The sequence below is a fragment of the Camelus ferus genome, chromosome 7 (assembly GCF_009834535.1).
Source record: "Camelus ferus isolate YT-003-E chromosome 7, BCGSAC_Cfer_1.0, whole genome shotgun sequence".
In the NCBI taxonomy this organism is placed as follows: domain Eukaryota; kingdom Metazoa; phylum Chordata; class Mammalia; order Artiodactyla; family Camelidae; genus Camelus; species Camelus ferus.
In genome coordinates this window covers 81024905-81035960 of record NC_045702.1, presented here as the reverse complement: position 1 = coordinate 81035960, position 11056 = coordinate 81024905, and positions in this window count along the sequence as shown.

The window sequence follows — 11056 nt, the reverse complement described above, 5'->3', positions numbered from 1 at the left end:
GGGCAGATTGCTGACAGTTGGGGTACGTGTAAGAGTGGACGCGATTGTCCTGACAGGTGTGGGGTGAGCAGAGCAGTAGTACACAGAACCCTGGGGTCAGGAGAAGAGTCAGAAGATGGACAGAGGGAGTGGGGAGAGTGTCTGAAACAGGAAAAAGGGAGGCAAAGCCATGGAAACCAGGAGAGAGGAGAGTTTAAGGAGTAGACAAACAGAGCCAGTGAAGGGCATAAATACTGCCCAGAGCTTACACAGGATGAGAACAGCCACTCAGTCTGGGAACTGGAGGGTCGCTGGGGACTTTAGAGATGGGACTTTTAGTAGATTACCGAGGTGAGAAGCCAGGTGAGAGACTGGCCAGGAGGAAAGTGGGACCAAGAAAGCCAAAGTGGTCGGGAAAGCTGACTATGAAAGCAGGGAGAGAGTTGATCCTTGAGCTTTTGAAGATCAGAGAAAGTATAGTTTTGCTTTATTTGTTGGTCTATTTCAGGATGGAGGATTTTTAAGAAAGTTTGAGTGCTGAGAGCAGGATGTCAGTGAAGGAGAGAAGATTCTAGGGTACAGTAGAGGCAGTAGGTTTGAGAAGGAACAGAACCCCAAAGGGAATGGTGTAGAAGTCAGCCCTGGAGAGATGAGAGATGATGCTGGCATGTGTGGAGGGCACGCAGGGGCCTGGGAGCGCTGGCCCCGCCTGCTGGCCTCCATTCTCTCCGTGATGCCGTGTCGGGAGCCTCCCCTGAGAGCGAGGAGCCTTGTGGGGTCAGCAGGGAGTGGAGCTACAGAGGAGGATAGGAAACCAGCAGAAAGGGACTTACAGGAATGAGGAAGCATGGTGGAAGGCTGTCAGAAGCAGGCGTGATCAGGGAAGAATGACATCTGGTGGCCTGATAACAACAGAGGAGACAGAGAAACACCAACACAGACAGAGAAGTGAGTTACTGTGTAGCCAATATGTGATTCTCGCACTGAAAACACTCAGTAATTAAGCACATTTTACATTACACCCAGTATCCTCTGTGGATGAAGATAGGAGTGTGCCTGCAAAAAATTAATAATAATAAGTGGATAATTTTTTCAAGCACTTTCTACATGCTCAGTATGATGCTAATAGTTATTTACATATGTGTATATGTGTGCTATTTTAACTTTCCCAATATCAAGGGGGAGGGTATAGCTCAGTGGTAGAGCGCATGCTTAGCATGTGGGAGGTCCTGGGTTCAATCCCCAGTCCCACCACTAAAATAAATCAATAAACCTAATTACTCCCGCCCCCTAAAAAAAGTTACACTTCATTTTCCCAGTATGAATTGTGGTTGATGTTACCTCCAGCTTATAAATAAGGAGACCGAGGGTTAGTGAAGCAACCTGTCTAACGTTATCAAACTCGTTTGTCAGAAGCAGATTTAAAACCCAGGCCTGTCTGTCTTAAGCATGCTCTTAATAGTGTTTTCCTGATGTAGAGAAATTTCTACTATAAATGGTCACAAAAGGTTTGATCGCTACAAAAACCTTCCATAAAGGGGCCTTCCTGTGACTACCCTCCTGATGAGGTGGACAAAAGCTGTCTGTCCATCACTTGTTCATTCATCTGTGCACTCATCCATGCATTCATTCATTCATTCCCCAGACTTTTTTTTTTTTTTTTTTGAGCCTCTATCATGAGCCTGGCATCAGGTAAGTCAGCAAAGATCCCCGTGTGAAGGAGACCTGATTCCTCGCTGAAGGAGACTTCAGCCTCACAGCAAACAGGCACAGGCAGAGACGCTCACTGCCCTGCAGAAGGCAGTGTGAGGGAAGATGGTGTGGGCCCCGGGGCGCCAAGGGAAAAGGATTGTTCTTACTAAAGGTCAGAAAAGATTCAAAGAGCGAGTGGCCACCTCTGAGTCTAGGAGGCAAGTCGGTGTCATGCAGGGCCCCCCGTGGGGCTGGGGTGCAAGGGCCTGGGAGGCAGGGTCCTGGGGGGTGAGGCTCAGGGCTGTGAACAGTGTGGCGTGAGGAACCACAAAGAAGCCTAGGTGGCTTCCCGTGAGCTCTGGAGGGTGTGGGAGCTGCCTGCTTCCCGTGCTTTGATATACCAGCCTGCACCTGCATGATTATTTGAGAGATACATTTATTTAAATCAACTATTTAAAAATAATCCAGCTTCAAATTTAAAAGTCCACCAAATTGCTGTTTTGATCCGTCGTTATTTACGTTTTCTAAGACATTAACATTAAAAAAAAATAGTCAGGGGTATCTTACATTCATCTGCCATGTACATTACAAAGTGTGAGCTCCCTCTGAGAGCACAGAGGTGACTGTCTAGATTGGGGGGGTCTTTTATTGTCGGGGCTCAGGCCGCACTTGGTGAGTGTAGTGGAAACCCTGGACCCTCGCTGGGTCCTCCTGTGTACACTAGCACACGCCCTCACGGCTGGCATCTCGCGTGTTATTGAAGAACAGGGGGTCCCAGAGGTTCCTGGATGCGAGGGCAAGTCACCCTGCTGTAGGAGGAGGCGGGCTGCAGTGCGAATGGTCCTGTCACAGTCTAAATGAGCAAAAGTGAAGCCACCTGCTATTCATCGAATTCAGATCCCAGGAGGCCACCTGGTCGGACTAAATAGCCAGAGATATCATTTCAGAAATCTTGTCATCTGAGCAATAGGAAGGCGACAGCCAAGAGAGGTCCAGGCAGTGCAAACCAGCCTCCTCGGCCTCTGTGGATGGGCACTTCAGCCCTCTGCTGGCTGAAGGGAAAGCCTGAGTTAGCCTAGCAGGGAGCTAGCAGCAAAAGAAAGCCAGGCACCAAGATGCAGGGCCACTGCAGCCCATGAGCTGGCCTTAGAGGCAGGGGGCAGGGGCCTGGCCGGTCCATGCCAAGAGGGTCGAAGAGGGTGGCTGGAGCCACTCGCCAGGAGCAGAGCCACGCTTTTCACATACTCAACTCCATCACTGGGGCTGGGGCCTCATTAAGTGACACCCCCTCCCCAGCTGCTCTAGAGAGAAGGCCAGACAACAAGTAATGTTCTTCTTCTGGCTGGCAGAGCACCTCTACTCACAGGCCACTCCACCTCCCTGCAAAGGCCAGAAGAAGGGCAGACGGAAGGAAGGAAGAAAGAAAAGCAGCAGAGGAGGATGGATGGACACGCGGAAGAATGTGGCTGGTGCTTCAGATGTCGCTCTGTTTAAGCTCCAAACGCGGTAGCCAAGAGCTCATGTTAAATGGGGAGTGAATGAAAAGGTCACCGTGTCCAGGGACCCAATTACCCTCCGCCCGGTGCACAGGAAGGCCCAATTAATCCTCATTAGCTCGGCTCTGTGCGCGCCTGGCCCCTCCAGCTCCAGCCCGGGTTGTGTCCCCGGGTCCAGACGCCCCACTGTGAACCTTGTTTTCTCAAGGCTCAGACTCAGTTTAAAATGCTTGCTGGTTTGACTCAAGAGAAAAGAGCCTATGGCCCCGAAGTAATGAACTGTTCCTTCTAAATCTGTCTCACTTTTTTCTCTAAAATAAGAATTCTCTCGATCACACTGATAGGACACGAACCAAGACACGCCCTGCCCCATCTCCCTTGCACACGCTTACACAGGCAGCCTTCTGAGTTCAATCGATCTGATTCTAATAAGCTGGACCATGCCAACATAGCCTAATTGAAAGGCTTTAAAAAAATCACTAGTACAATTAAACTGTTTTGGCCTCTTGTGTTCTGTTGGTCCAATACCGATGATGACAAGTTTGTGGTTGTTAAACTAAGCCGACAATTCGGTACTAACATCCTGGACTGGAAGATTCCAAGGACCGCAGCTTGGGGGGCTGAAACCTTCGTCTTCTGACAATTTCATCCTTCAGTTTGAGCATCATTTCCCCTCCCTCGTGCCAACATTCTCTTCCCGTATCCCTTATCCACTCTCCCCCACCCCAAGGCCAGGCCAGCGTCATCGTCCTTAAACCTTGTTCTCTGCTGGGGACCACGTTCACACAGAGCTATCTCAGGCCCATCATGGGTCAAGATTTCTTCCGGTCTGATTCAGGGACCACCTGCATCTGAAGCACCATATGGTGCTTGTTAACCATTCAAATCCTGGGCTCCACTGACTGAATCACAATTTCTAGGAGTGGGGAATTGAAATAAGTATTTTAAATGTTTCCCAGATGATTCCTGTGTGGATGCACACACCCACACACACGTACACACACACCTAAAGAACCACTGAGGTACGGTATTTGGCCTCCCAGGGTTGTAAGAGAAGTTTGTAAACCATAAAGACTGAGAGATTCCAGGATGACGTCCTAAGAGTTGGTCTCAGCTGGAAGACGTATGGATATGTTTGGATAACAGAGTTCCTGCTGTGTATGTGAGCGTCTCACATCCAGTTTGCCACAAAAGGCCACCAGAGGAGTGGAGAAGTTCAAGTGGCCATGCCTCGTCACCCAAAGGCCACACAAGGGAGCTACTGTGGTCAGAGCAGAAGGTGGCAGGGAGACTGGCAGGGGAGATGCCATGGACGGATGAAGGGAAAAGGATCTGTACTTGTTGATCTGATTTACTGCAACTTCTGGACATCACTAGGATGTCCCCACAGAGGCAGGACTGATGGAACCTGATTATTGAGCACTGAAGGACCAAACGTTTGGGCTCTGCTCGTTTCCTTTGCCTCATGGCCATTAGACCACACAAATTAGGAGCCCAAATTTGGGGCTTCCCCTCCTGTCATCCCTCATTCAGATGCACTGACGTCAGGATCCGGGAGATGAAGTCCTGGGTCATTTAGAAATTGGATTCTTCAGAACATCAATCAGTCTGCTCTGGCTTCACCAGTTTATTTCCCTCATTTGATGAGACCTCTGCAGGTAGGCGCCACTAGATTTTTAAAGTCCAAGTCTCCTTCTATCTTTCTGCTCTACCTTCCTCAGAACACAGCCTCCCCTTATGAGGGTGGTCCCCTCAGCCGCCCTCTGTATCCCGGGCAAAAAGGGAAACCACCAGGAGGAGACTCAAACGTTCCCTAAGTCCCCAGAAATCTGCTTCTCACTGGTGAGAACTGGCTGGGATGGCTACCTCAGTTGCAGGAAGATCTGACAAAGGAAGCTTTTATTTTTAAAATCTAGAACACTGTCTCCTTGAACAAAATTGGGATGCTCTTAGTAAGGAAAGAGAGACAGCTGGATCCTGGGTAGGTAAGCAGCCGTGTGTGCCCCAGGCCGGGAGACGTGCCCTGGTTTATCTGGGGAAGATGGTGCTTCTTGTCATGTGTATCTGCTTGTCCTGACAGTTGTGGCCTGACTGGTGGGGATACAAAGCCCCTTCCCTCTTCACATGGTCCCCCAGCTTTTATCAAGTGCCTCAAGCTTTCCTTGAGTCTAATTTTAGGTTCACTGGTTCATTTGTTCTTTGGTTGAGATCCTACTCAGCGTCAGGCTGGAGGGGGTGAACCTGATTTCTGCTGTCTCAGAGCTCACATTGCGGTGGAGGGAGGGAGACACACAGACAGGTGTGTACAACACAGACAGCCATGTCATGATAAGGCATGAGGGACGCTCATGAGGCAGCAAATGAGGCAGCAGGGGCGCTCAGTACTTCAGGGACACCCAACCGTGGGGTGGGAGGGTAACAGAGGTGAGTGGGTAGGTTATTCTAAGGGAAATGGCCAGCATCTTCTAAAGGATGTGAAGGAAGAATGTTGGCCTCCTGGAAAAGTTTAAAGTTCAGAATGTCTGAAACATAGCCTACAAAACAAAGATAGGCAGTCAGGAGAGAGGTGGGCAAGGGTGAGATCTCGGGTGACCTTGTCACCCACCCAGGGAAGTGCAGGGAGGCACAGCTGGTCACAGAAGGTCACAGTGAAATCTCTCTCAATTCTAGTAGCCTGTCTGGGAAGGACTGTTTTCATTGCCTTTAATAAAGTCAGTGCAGATAACTCCATTCTAAATGGTTTTCCTCTTATTCAATGAAGTAACTGGGTGGGGAATAGATGACTTTATTTTTCAGTCCTTTATGGTAGCTACTGTGTAAGTACAGCTTCCAAAATTTTTGAATCGAAGAGCCCAGACCATGCTGCTAGTGTGCTGACTGGCCTGTGACATCTGAAGCCATGTCACTGAGCCATCAAGATGACATAAACTGTTGGCATAGAACCTACTGTCACACTAAGAAATCCTCACCTGCAAGCCAGCACTACAGCACTCCCTGAATCCCCCCGCCCCCACTCCCAGGCCCCTCCCCTGTTCAGTAGGCAACTGGCTACTTCTGGCCAATGAAGACTTACCTTGGAATTAACCCAGCTTCTCTTTTCATCTTAAGTGCAGAGCCCAAACAGAAATGTCAGCATCCATTCAGAAGTTCTAATGTGTGATTGACGGAAATCAGGGTGGGTGGTACGGGAAATCCTCCGATACTGAATGAAAATTCAAACAGGAGATCTGAATTTCTCAGCAGGGAAAAATGAAGGGAGAGATGGCAGGAAGGAGTGAGTGCCAGGAAGTAAAGAAGGTATTTATCAGCTACTTCTTATTTTATAAGCATCATCTTTACACAATCCCAGCCTTTACGTTAGCAAACCTCCGGCAGATGAATGAACTGAAAGGAAGAGAGATTCAATGAAATCCTAAAGGGTGAAGGCCCATGCTTCTCACTTCTTCAGCCTCCTTTCAAATGAGCAGGCTTTAAAATGAAAAACCTCATTTTATTATGCACTCTCTAAGAAAAACCAAGTAGGAGCAGAGGACCTAGAATGAATCTGAAGATCTTAATAATGAAAAAAATCATCCACACAAAACTTATGTCTACACAAAAACCTACACATGAGTGTTTGTAAGCGGCTTTATTCATCACTGCCCAAAATGGGTAGCGACCAAGATGTCCTTTATCAGGTGAATAACTAAACTGTGGTACGTCTATGCCGTGGAGTATTATTCAGCAAGAAAAGGAAGTGAGCTATCAAGTCATGAAAAGACATGGAAGAAACTTAAATGTATGTTACTAAGCGAAAGAAGCCAATCCAAAAGAGGATGCAATCTACATGATCCTAACTATATGACATTCTGGAAAAGGCAAAGCTGTAGAGACACTAGAAATCTCAGTGGTTGTTAGGCGCTGGGGGAAGGGATGGAATTGGCGGAGCACAGGGGAGTTTTAGGGCAGTGAACCTATTCTGTACGATACTATAATGATGGATACATGACAGTGTACGTTTGTCAAGAAGGCGCAACACCAAGAGTGAATCCCAACGTAATCCCTGGGCTTCAGTTAATAATAATGTATCCGTACTGGTTCATCAGTTATAATAGATGTCCTGCACGAATGCACATGGTGATAATAGGAGAAACTGGGAGTGGGGAGGGGGAATGCACAGGGACTCTCTGTACTTTCTGTGCAACTTTTCTGAAAACCCAAAACAGTTCTGGAAAAAGAAGTCTATTTTTTAAAAAGTCTCTGGTATGAGTTTTTCCTGGAAGAAAAATACTAGAGTTTCAGATGCTCATGGTGGACCTGGCAGAGGCGGGGGCTTCACAGGGTAGAGGGGACAGTTTCATGGACATCCATCCGCTCAGTGGGGAGCCGGGCCCCAGCCTTTCATGGAAGGGTGAGGCCGAACACCGTTTGCTCGATAGGGTCTGTAAGACCTAGGCAAAATCTGGAGGTACGCTCTCCCCTCTGATTTGGAGGTGGTTTGACTAATACGTGACTAGGAATTTTCACGGAGACGTGACCCTGCACAGCCAGGGCCCCCACTGTCTCTGCAGACAAGTAGCACCATCCTCCTCAAGTGTAACATTCTGAGTGAGGTGACTCATGCTTACGTCAGAGTCTTCAGATGACTGAGTTTTCAGGTCATCACACGGCATGTAGGCTGGCTGGCTGAGGCGTCCTCACGAGGGCTCCCAAGTCCCCGGGGCCTCCAGGAGCGGAGGGCCAGGGGAAAGGCTGGCTGAGCCGGGCTGCGAACATTCAGAAATGCTAACCCTTGGATCCACTGTCTGAGAGCCATGCCAAAAACGTGACTTGTGGTGCCTCTGTGTCCTCTAAACATAGCTCTTCTCTGGGGACCTATTAAAAAGAGTACAGGATAACACTATGAGGGCTGAACATTTAACACTTCAATAAGCCCACAAGGGAGGCATGAGTGATAACCCGATTTTAAGGTGAGGAGGCCTGGGCTTACAGGAGGTGAAGTGATAGTCCTATGGCACCCACCTGGGCCCACAGCGGTGAGGGGAAAGGCCTACAGCACCCACCTGGGCCCACAGCGGTGAGGGGACAGGCCTACAGCACCCACCTGGGCCCACAGCGGTGAGGGGACAGGCCTACAGCACCCACCTGGGCCCACAGAGGTGAGGGGACAGGCCTACAGCACCCAGCCCGAGTATGGGGTAGGTGCTTATCTCCAAAGCTGGAGAGCTGAGTGGATTAAATATGTTGATTTCCACATTAGTAACCCAGGGTGGCTGATGATGACTAGTCCTCTCAGGGATTACTTAGTATTCAACAGAAACAGGAACTCTACTGCTTTTTTTTTTTTTTTTCCTTGAGCCCTTCCTTAGACCTACCTACTCTGCCTCCTCTGTCCCATGCTAGCTTTACCCACACATCCAGGGTCTCAGCCTCAGAAGAACTAAAGCCTGTCTCCTTTCTCTTTGACTTCTGGGTCACTGCTGTAACATAGGAACCCTCCTCACTGAACTTAGGAACAGGAGTTAGGGTCCGGACACTGGAGGCCCTCCCTGACTGCTTGGCAACCCATGTTCATAACCCTCCTTTGTCATCCACCAAAGGCTTCCTGAGTTCCGGATTCTCAGCTAAGCATGTTTCATTCATGATCTCATCTAATCCCCAAAACCTGATGAAGAAGGAGATCCCAGTATCAGCCCCATTTTACAGATGTGGAAAGTGAGGCTCGGAGAGGTAATCGCCCTGCGCGGGGACAGAACTGCACTGTTCCAGACTCTGTGTCCCCTGCATGTTGTGATCATGTGGTAACTGCAGACCAAAGAGGAATTCTAGTCTTTCATATCACAGACTCTCTGCTGTCTTTAAATGACACTAAAAAATCAAATATGTCCCTGTTATGTCTGTTTTCTCCTGATGTTTCCCCAGTGGGAGCTCGAGACACTTCCACTGGGGACGGCGAGTTTATACTCTCTGGGAGCCTAGTGGCATGCCATGAGCAAGGATGTCATTGCCCCAAATACCTCCCCCAATTCTCTCATAACCACAGATCACGGTATGTATAAAATGTACGGACAAACTTCCTGCATACTTGTCCCCTCCATTCCAGGCAAGCTGCTTCTACCACAGAATGTTATGTCTGTCCAGGAATTCGTGGGTCTTCAAAGGGGTAATCTCCCTCCCTTCAATAGAATATACTCTTCAAGCCTACTCAGCCGCAAGGCAGGATTACCACCTTTCTGCTCACCAACACCACGGAGCCACGGGGCACACAGCACCAAAGCCCTTGGTCCATCCAGCCCTGCCCCAGGAGAGCTCTTCCTTCCAGAACCGTTCCTTCCACTCATGGCACCCAGACAAATCCTTTCCTCCTCACCCTCGGATAAAATTATCCGAGAAGTCTGTGGAAGGCAGTGACATTGGATGAGACCTGGAGATTTTAGAGGTCGAGCCCTTAAGGTCCTAGGTAGAAAGCCTGAACTTCTTTTCCCCCAGAATTGCTTCAGCTTCCAAAAGAGAGCGTTTGAGTTAACCATCTCTGCTTCCATTCTGGAAATCATACTGATCTTTTAAAAAAAAAAAAAATTAAATATAAAACCTAAGAATCGATTAATCAGTATTTATGAAAGCCAGCATTACGCAGGTGCCTTTGACGTGGATAAAGCCTGCACGAGACACTACCCGCTAGGTGTGTATGTTAATGCTGTGTAAATACCATCAGATTGTGTTTACCTAAATACAACCGAAATAATCATTTCTGAAATGCCATAACTGCATTTCTTATTCCGCGTTTACTTTAAGTTCTCGTTGTTAGTTTCGCTGAAGATAAACAGAAATCAGGATGTCAAAATCAAGTTGAGGGTGGCCTTCTGCCCTGGACACTAGAGTTTTCCAGATCTGCAGCTGAAGGGCTGCTTTTCTCTGGACACCCTTTAGTGCTGCATAGACGGATCGGCAAGATCGAAGCTGTAAAACAGAGGAAGCCAAAGCAGGTGCCTGCAGACGTCCGGCAAGCACCGTAAATGGGAGATTCCATGTGCATGTTGGGAGCGGTGGTGACCAGGTGAGAAGGGAGAAATACAGGCCTTTTCACACTGTTGGTGCCACAAGCAGGACCAGCGACATGCTATGAGGGGCCCAGAGCAAAATGAAACACAGGGGCCTTTGGCAACAGAGCTGCAGCAGAGGATCAAACCAAGCCCGGGGCCCTCCTGAGTGCCGGGCAGTGTGTGACCCCGCGGGTCGGGGGCCCAGGAAGACGGCCCTGGCCAGGAGAGATGACAGGCCGAATGGTCTTGCTGTCTTCTTGAGACCTTTAAACCCAGAGCGAAGCCCAGCATGGATGTCATAGGAGGTGGCCTGGTCTGCCGAGGGGTCAGCTCTCAAGGGCCCACCCTCTGCTGCCTTTTCTGGGGGCCAGTCCATCCCCTCTCTACTTCTACCTGCTTCCAGACTTACAAGTGCACACCTGTCTAGAGCTCCTGAGCTCAGCTGCACCTGAGTTTTGATAACCTGGCAAGGAGCTTTTCCAAAAGCTACGGGCACCTGGGTGAACTAAGGGGAGAGCCCCAGTACATCTTCCTTTCCCTTCCTTCCCTTCTGAAACAGAATGGCTGCCTTCCTTCCAACCATGATCTTAACGTTTTCACCTTTCTTTGTAGCTCATTTAACATTACGTTTATTTTATAATTTGTTATTCATGTTTTATTTTAACATTTTTGTACATTTATTTAATTCTAATCATGCCAAATAATTCATTACATTTCAAACAGAACATACAGGCATCCAAGTGTATCTAAGCTTAAGATTTCATAAATGTTGGCATTGAGCATCTTTTTTTTTCAGGTCCACTTCTTTGTTTTTAGAAGGAAACCTTGTAGATGTATCTGCAATGCTCCATATACTCCTTTCCCTTT